The 9,601-nt window shown below is 31.0% G+C and overlaps 1 long non-coding RNA gene across 1 annotated transcript; it reads right to left on the reverse strand.

Annotated features, from left to right (window-relative positions):
* Positions 1-6,552: 6,552 nt before the first annotated feature.
* LOC143195425 (uncharacterized) lies at positions 6,553-8,463 on the reverse strand. The gene is made up of 4 exons (XR_013005533.1): positions 7,790-8,463; positions 7,067-7,736; positions 6,765-6,920; positions 6,553-6,705 (listed from the first exon to the last, which is right to left on the reverse strand). It is a non-coding gene; the product is annotated as an uncharacterized LOC143195425 (long non-coding RNA).
* Positions 8,464-9,601: the final 1,138 nt, after the last annotated feature.

Below are 9,601 nucleotides of genomic sequence, written 5' to 3' on the forward strand. Positions count from 1 at the left end.
AAGGTACATACAACATATTTAAAAGTTTAACATTTTAATGAAATATTACCAGAAAATACAGCATTCCGCCATAATATGTTGAGCACGAATCAAAACGAAGTATATCAGTGACGGACGTTATAGGGCTAAATATCATTTTTAAATATCTAATATTTCGTTTATAGAAATTATATCGTTTTCAATACCTTTTCTATATTTAGAAGCATATGAGTTTAACAATTTTATAGATATATCGATATATCTTCAACCAATTCAGGATGCAAACGTAATTTTTTTTCATGTGAATTTTGATAATATCTACGCCTACATCTTTTCAGCTATAAACCGGGATTTCGATGATTTTGTGAAGCTCATTGTTTATTAACAGTTTACTGATGTTTTATAATACTGACAAATGTTTTAGCACAAATTCATGTCTAAAAAGGACAGAAAAGGTTTACCACAATTATTTCTTTGAGCTTTGCATGGGCTAGTTTTGATTGAGGGATATTCTAGGAGTGTACGGTTAGTAATTCCGCAACTACAGCTGTGATTCATTCAAGTAAATGCTATTTTTCATCAACCTGTAACAGAGCGCATTGTATTGGTGAAACATCACCTTTTTTAGGTCCTTGCGGGCCTTTGTTCTAAATTTATATATCCGATTAATTTTATAATTCTATATAATATTCACGCATATAGATTCGAGTCAAACAAGATAACAGACTGGGAAGGATTTGCTGAAGAACTGAACAAATGTACTTCTCAAGACAACTGACCAATTGAATGTTGAAGCAGAAGAATTCGTAGTATATATTCAGCAATCTGTTTAGAATAATTCTCCAGAAATTAAGAGTACAATTAAAGGAACTAATTATCCAAAAGAAGTGAAGGAAATGGTAGTTGAAAAACGAAAATTACGAAAAAAATGGCAACAAAGCAGAATACCTAAAAATAAAAATAATTTAAACAATATAACCCAAATACTGAAAAAGGGAAATACTGGAAATTAAAAACAAAATCATAACTGACTATCTGAGAAATTTAACAGATGATAAAGAAACTGATTATTTACTCAGGAAAGCTACGAAATATCTGAAGCGTTCATGTTTACACAGTCCACCTATAAAAGAGACTATGTGGGAATTGGACACGTGACATAAGCCAAAAAGCAGAAGCATTTGCTGAATATCTAGAAAAACTTTCAAACCAAACGAAACTAATATTGAGTATAATTTGCCATACATAGAAGCTGAAAATTCGATGACTGAATTAATCTTGCCGAAAGTGCTAACCAAAGTTATTAAAACTGGCATTAACCCTAGGAAATCACCAGGCTACGATTTAATAACAGGAGAGTTACTGCAAAAACTACCAAGAAAGGGAATTATAAAACTCACCAACATGATCAATACAGCACGTAGATTAAAACATGTAGAGAGAAAAAATCTAATACCAACACACCAGTTTGGATTTATTAACAAGCATAACAGATATTATTGAAAAAACCTACGAAAGTAAAAAAGTACGCTCAACTATAATTTTAGATATAGTACAAGTCTTCGATACAGTTTGGCATGAAGGCCTTTTTCATAAACTACAGAAAATGTTACCAAAACAACACACCGAACTATTAAAATCGTACATTAAAACAAGAACATTTAGAGTCAAACAAGAAGAAACTTACTCTACAATAAAATAAGCTAAATCAGGTGTACCACAAGGAAGTGTACTGGGACCAATGCTTTACTTACTCAACACTTGTGATATACCACAAATGGAGAATATTACGATGGCTACATTTACTGATGATACTGCGATTATAGCTGTCGGAGACAATAGTGAAAAAGCCTCACGAAAATTACAACAGGATAGTCACAATATAAATAATTGGACACAAGCTTGGAAAATAAGAATTAATGAATGTAAATCTGTACAGGTACAGTTCACCTATAAACAGAAAGTACAAGTACCAATAACCTCAAATAATACTATCATCCTATATAGAAACAACGCTAAATATCTCGGAATGAATCTTGATGCAAAACTTCACTGTAAGGAACATATAAAGAAGAAAAGAAAAGAACTGGAATTGAAATATAGGAAAATGTACTGGCTAATAGGAAGAAAATCACAATTATCAGTACATAATAAATTGCTATTATATAAGCAAATACTGAAACCTATATGGACATACGGAGTTCAATTGTAGGAATGTTCTGCAAAGAGTAACGTAAATAAAATACAAATTTTTCAGAACAAAGTCCTGAAAGCTATTGTGGGCGCACCCAAATACTATAGAACTGATTACCTGCATCGAGACCTTCAGATATCCACAGTAAGTCAAAAAATCAAGATAATTGCAAGGAGGCATAAGGAAAGACTCCATCTTCATGAGAATATTAAAGTATTGTAGCTTTTGGACCAGAACAGGGCACAGACTCAAAAGAATCAAACCGTTTCATCTTGTGTAGTATTTTGGAGTGAGGTGCATATAATAGAATATACAGCAGTAACATGTATAAACATTATTTCACAAGAGACTGCGATAGGGCCGATGGGTCTTCCTAGATATATACGTAGATTTAAGTTATCATGATTTTAAAAAAATTGTAGGTTAGATGGAAACGACTAGTAACAATGTAATAATTAAATAATAAAAAAATATTGATTCGAGTAGCGTTAATATTATTAATGAAAATAAATATGAGAATAAGTAAACAGGGCATCCGGCGCGAAAATAAGTATGTTCATGAATTCCTGTACAATTTGGTGCCACATTATATTAGTTCTTGAGTTCTTAAAATGGTTATTTAATTTAAAAAATTAGAGTGGAATTTTAGCCATATAAAAGCTCTCGTTATAATAACTTGCATTAATTAATTTTACCAGAAGTTCTATTCAACCTTTTATAATATTAGAATCAAATATTTTAACTGGAGATTGAAATGAAAAATTTCATAATAATTGACGGAGTTTCCATGTGGAAAAGCCGTACCCGTTTAATTTTCCTGGAAAATACTGGTCTGTATTTTAGGGCTTTCCCAGAAGTCTTTTGTATCGTATATTTTTTAATAAAGTCAAGATTATTACATAAATTTTTTGAAGAGGTCTCGAGTCTCGGTCCACTTTTGACTGAGAAAGAGCGAAACAGTTTGTCGGGAAGAGCGAGAGGGCGCGAAAGCCGGGGGAGAACAGAGAGAGAGAGACGGGGCGACGAATGTGATTTTTCTTTGGCAAAAGAAATATTAAAGTCGGTTTTATGGCAAAGCTAATTTTTCGAAAGTTAAATTTATTTTCAAATCTTTTTTTGTTCGTTTGGTTCTCCTCTTTTAGTTTAAACGATGTAACAGTGTGAAATTTTGAGACGAGGCTGTTTTTTAGGCTTCGTTCGAACGGACTTATTTTAATCTTTTCGAAACAATCGGGTTTTAAAAATTATTAAGTTAATTCGGTGTTTTTGTTTCTCGAAAAATATTAAATAGGCATGTTATTTCAGTTTTATCATACTTTTATAATGCTTGGCTTGTCTTCAGAATATGAAATTATTTAAATATTAATTTGGAGGACTTGCTAATCTCTGTTTTATGTCACTATTGTATAGCTCAAAGAAGAGAAACACCCTCCATCTCTCGAAAAGGCCATCCTGCAACTTTAGATATATTACATTCATTTTTTTAATAATGTCGTTGGTTATTCTTGGCTTTGAAGCTTTTAAATATTTAGTATAAGGTCTGATATTCACATTTCGCATATAACTACTCTACCTACTCTAAATTGATCGCTCTATCGTTCCTGCCAAATATTTTGAAATTTAGTTCAACTTTTGCCTAAAATCTCGATTTAGTCGGTGAGATATCTCGCAATAAATAAGTCTGCTTCACTTATCTAGATTCCATGAAGACGTCCAAAATACAATAATCTGGATTTCCTTAGGTCTATACACAGTGCCACTCTCTTTAAGGTCAAATTATCTCAAACTATTTCTCTTTTTCTTGGAGTTCCCATAATGAGTCTGAACTAATAAATACACCTAGAACTAGAACATCAACCGTTATTGACAAGCTTCTAACTAGCAGCTGCCTCCAGGGTCTTCAAATTCTACCTTTTCCTCCTGCAAACTTCTCACAATCGGTAAATCCCGAATTGTTAGTCGATGCATCATTACACATAACACTCCAAGAAGAACTACTATCCTTCTTTCCATAAAATAAAATTCCTCGAATACCTCTGCAGCTATCCTGATAACAACTTTATATTTACCGATGGGTCTAAATTTTCTAAAAACATATGGTTCTTTTTATAGTAACAGCAATATCATTTCTACTAAGTTATTTGAAATTTGAAAGTTTTTAAAATCCTGTTTGTTTAGTTATACGCAATTTTATGGTACCTCAACAAATAATTGTTATATGTCTCAAAAACTTAATCGTAACAGACTCGGTTTAACACAGTGTTTCCTCAAATTTGAATACTCTCACTTTTTCGTCTCCTGATCTTCTAATCTGTAAGCTTCAATTTCACCTTAGCATGGATTCCTTCTCGTGTGGGAATATCTGATAAAGAGCAAGCCGATACATTTGCTAAACCTCCTGTTTGCTTCTCTTATATACGTGATACCTACGTTACATAGATCACTCTAACACGCAGATCTCATTACCACCATTAAAAATATACATCAACTACTCCTTTCAATGCCACTGGCAACCAGCTCTTTCAGATTAAGCCAGATTTATTTATCAATATACCCAACTTATGAATCGACTCAGTCTTGGTCATTATCGGTTCATTCGCAAATATCTAATGAACATAGTCTCCACATAAATCATACTGCGATATTGGTATATATTCAGAAACATCTATATGCCTTCCCATCAGTGAATTTCGTCTCTTAATCACAATTGAAACCAATTTTGAATTGGTGTTCGTTGTGTAGATGAGTGGTTCATAGTCTTGTTTCTCATTGTTATATTTTAAACACATTGTTATCACACATTGTATACTAAATAACACAATTGTGTTGATGGGACTAAAATAATATGCTTCTCATATATACGTGATACCTACGTTACATAGATCACTTTAACAGGCAGATCTCATTATCACCATTAAAAATATACATCAACTACTCCTTTTAATGCCACTGGCAACAAACTGCTTCAGATTAAGCCAGATTTATTTATCAATATAGCCAACTTATCAATCGACTTACTCTTGGTCATTATCGGTTCATTCGCAGTCATCTAATGAACATAGTCTCCATATAAATCATACTGCGATATTGGTTTATATTCAGAAACATCTGTATGCCTTCCCATCAGTTAATTTCGTCGCTTAATCCCAATTGAAACCAATTTTGAATTAGTGTTCGTTCTATGGATGAGTGGTCCCGAGTCTTGTTTCTCATTGTTATATTTTAAACACATTGTTATCACACATTGTATACTAAATAACAGAATAGTGTTGAAGGGACTAAAATAATATTAAATAAATAAAAAAATTAAATAATTAGGTAAATGTATTTATTTGTAATATTTTAAGCGCGAGCTATATATAGGGAGGACTGTGAGGTAGTATAGTTTGTTATATAGCTCAGCGATGCGAATTGAATCGTGAAAGAGAAGCCTTAATAGTTGTATCAGCTCAATTAATTTAAACATATGAGTTAATTTTATTAATTACTGAACGAATGAGTAGAAAATCAGACAAGTATTGGTTCATGAATTTCATCTTAGAACACAAAGTTTATTTCTGGAAAAATAACTGAAAACAGTTTATTTTAAAATATGAAGACGCAGAATCAGATAAATTAACAAAATGCTTTAGATACTGAGACAAAAATAGGAACATAAGCGCTAAAATAATCTTTATTAATAAAGAACAGAATTAAAACGTCATTATAAATGTAAATTTAGTGTAAGCTCTACGTATAATGTGTCCGGCATTTTCTAGCAATGAAACAAAATAACCTTTAATGCAAAAGGACCAAATCGATAAAACAATTAACTCGAATTAATATTGGTACTGATCCTCCAGTGGTAAAAATTCAACCATACTTATATTACACTTATACTATACTATTAAGCTACACTATTTAGTTATGTTCTATTATTGTTATATTATTATTTTTTTATATAAGAATTGAGTAACATAAAAGAATAAGTTTGACATGTTTTCAATTGAAATTAAATCATTATTAATCCATAAAGAATGCTCAATAAAAATGTTTAGGATATCGAGTATGTTTCAAATTATAATTTAATTTTATATCAAATCCCCATAACTAACAAAAGATCAATACATTCAAAATGCTTTATTATTTATTTTTTATGATCATTTTTTAAACTATAAGGACGTCACAGCTCCAATTGTAACATTATTAATATATAGTGAAAATGCAAAATTCCTTCTATTAGGTTCTATCAATAAGTGTAAATTACATGGTTAGTTCCTTTAGTTTTTCTGCATACTTTCTCCTACTATTTTGACATAACAAAATTAAAATCTAAATAAAATAATGAAACAAAAAATGTAATTTATTTTAACATTATAGTAAATCTATGTACACATTATCGAACGATTTAAACTACAATTAATTATACAGTCATAATAGTTTATAGGTTAGGATTGTGTTTAATTATATTTACACCGAACTCTTTTCCACACCACCAATGAGGTTCTAGGCGCGTCTTTTATGTAGTGGTTTTCGCCGAAGGCCTAAGCTACCTAATTAACAATTGTATATCTGAATAATGTATGTTAGTTTCATTAGAGGACATATTTACATTTTACGCTTAGTTCTTGTTTCCTTCGTTGCAATTTGTCCTTGTCATTTTGATATTACTATATTTCTCCTTAGCTTGTTATTTCACTAGCTGTAAATATCTGTCTTTATAAAACTGGATTTAGTCACTAAAATCTTCATAATATATTTGCCATATCTATAAAAGAGTTAGTATTACTTCTCTCCTCATACAATTTAACCAAATGTTCATTTTTATTCTGAAGAACACCATGCAAATACATAAAGCTTTCGCACTCTATAATACGATTTCCTACATTTAAAGTATATTAATTATATACTCACCATTAGGTTCTCCTTTCACCACCCTGCCTTGGTTATTGTCAGCATTGAATTATAATCCCACAATTATAAAATTTTACTCAATCACTGTCACTTTCAGAATTACTACTCAAGAGAATAATTAAGTTGTTTATTTCCAAACTATAAAAAGCTTGCTCATGATTCCACCATTCGTCAATTTCTTCTTCAATGTGTCTGATCATGCTTATCCAAACCGAAGATGTTATTGTAGAAAATTATTGTTGAAAAGTGCAGTTCTTGTACAAATTGAATATCCTTATCGACTTGAATATCTATTGTAATAATTCTTTGCAATATGTAATATTTAAAATATAAATATTTGATTTATGTTTACCGAGTAACAATTTGAAATAGTTAATTCTTTAAAATGATTTCTTCAAAACCTATTTTATGTACTGTAAGCCATTCCTTAATTGCAGCCTTTGTTGATGCATTTGTTGGGATTTTGTCCACCAGTGTGCTGTGATATGGTGTATTGTCCATAACAATAACTCATGGTTGCTCCAAGTTCTTTAAGAGTTGATTTTCAAACCACTGCAAAAACAAGTTATAGTTCATTTCTCCATGGTGGTTATCTTTGGACTTAGAGGAAAACACTAATTCTGCGCTAGGAATAAAATCATTTCTGTTTACAGCATGAAGAACTATATATCTGCAAATAATTATTAATAAATATTATCTAAGTAGTAGTAAATGTTAACTAACAAAACCTAATCAATAATTATTCCAACGTTTGCATTTATGCATTAAGTTTTGTTGTCTTAACACTATATTTATTATCATCTTGCCATGAGTGACCCAATGTGCCATTCCGAAATATCCATGTCTCATCTACTGGAAATACTTAAAATATACAAGTTGATATAATAATTCTTCCTTGATATTGTTATATGCTTTTAAAAATTGTATTGTTTCAAAATAAATGTTTGGAATTTCCATTAGAACTCTTCGTGGGTTATTTTTACAGCATTTAAATCATATATCACTCAACAGTGTATGGAGGGATGTTCGATATCCCTCAAATATTTCAGCTTTTTATGGAAACCTTCCAGACTAATCGTCTTCTCTGAAATAATTGTATTAAATTAGGCTTCGATTGAAACAATTACTTTCTGTTTTTATTCATTTCATATTTTTTATCTCTGATACTACTTAAATACTTACGTTAAAAATATTTTCAATAGAAACACCCGCAGTTTAGTAAAAAGGCTTACCGCTCTAACATATTGTACTGACAGGAGGAGGCCTCCATTATATCGTTCCTGTTCAAAATAACTGATTACAGATGCAGTCAATTTTGGGCTCTGACTGTCTAACATCTTCGGCATTTTCAACCAGAGTAATAATAAGCAGCGATTCTAAATTCATTAAAACAAAGAGTTAAGGAACACTTGCCGGTTTATATCATGTAATTATAATATTTTTAAGAATTTACGTTTGACGACAACCGGACGACTTTCGTTGGCTCATTCGGTTACATGTTCGAACGTATCAAACAGCAATCTATCTCCTTTTAAATAAAATAAAATGAGAAGGAATATATTGTCTGACTCTAAAACAAATTAACAATTTGCGACAGACACATATTGATGACGTGAGTTCACTGTTATCTCGAATAAGATACGCTAAACAATGGCATTTTGCTTAGTTTATTTAAATATGTTCGAATGATTTTGAAGAGCGAAATGCGTCCCAAGAACATACGCGAGTTGAAGTTAAAAATAATCACGCCACATTGTCACAATTGCAACAGAAACGACCAGAAGCGAATGGATAATAAAAAATATAAGTTGGGAACCATATGTCGTCCAATTATGAAACGTTTTATTAAAACATTTACCGTCATAACGTAAACGTCCTTTTATTGTCAAATATCTTCGGATTTCGAAAAAAAGACGACATTTTAATGTACCCTCGGCTGAAATTGCAGCCGCGCAAATAAATTAAACGTTACGCCATCGTTTCACATCTTTATTGCGAGAATAAACGAGACTTTATTAAAATGATATTTCTTTTGTTAACGTGGAATTTCCGAATTTCCGTAACTCCGGATCGGTAAATATTTTCATAATGTCGAGGTAAAGTTATGTACGTGTAACGATGCTGTAGTGATTTGATTTTATTAGCAAGGTCTGTGTACAAAGATACCTTTGATGCCTCTATCAGTGCCAACTCAACTCACAGCTCAATAGAATTTGTATTAATTATAGACAATACATGATAATGTATTTATCGTAGGTATTTGTTAGGATTGTGTTGATCGTAGTAATTGATTACGACTTTATTAATGACGTTTTAAAGATTTATTGAGTGTTGGAATTAATTCGTAGTTTTTTACAAACATTTTACTATGAAAAATATTTCTATTTTTATTTATGTAATTTTCATAAAAAATGAATCTTTACCGCCTAAAAAATGTTTTTTGATTTGATTTGATTAGCAAGGTCTATGTTCAAAGACACCTTTGATGCCACTAACAGAGCCAAGTCAACTAGCAGCTCAATAGAATTTGTATAT

Source organism: Rhynchophorus ferrugineus, unplaced genomic scaffold (genome assembly GCF_030347505.1).
Source record: "Rhynchophorus ferrugineus isolate W39M unplaced genomic scaffold, kcgeb_rfMv2 rfM4, whole genome shotgun sequence".
Taxonomy (NCBI): Eukaryota; Metazoa; Arthropoda; class Insecta; order Coleoptera; family Curculionidae; genus Rhynchophorus; species Rhynchophorus ferrugineus.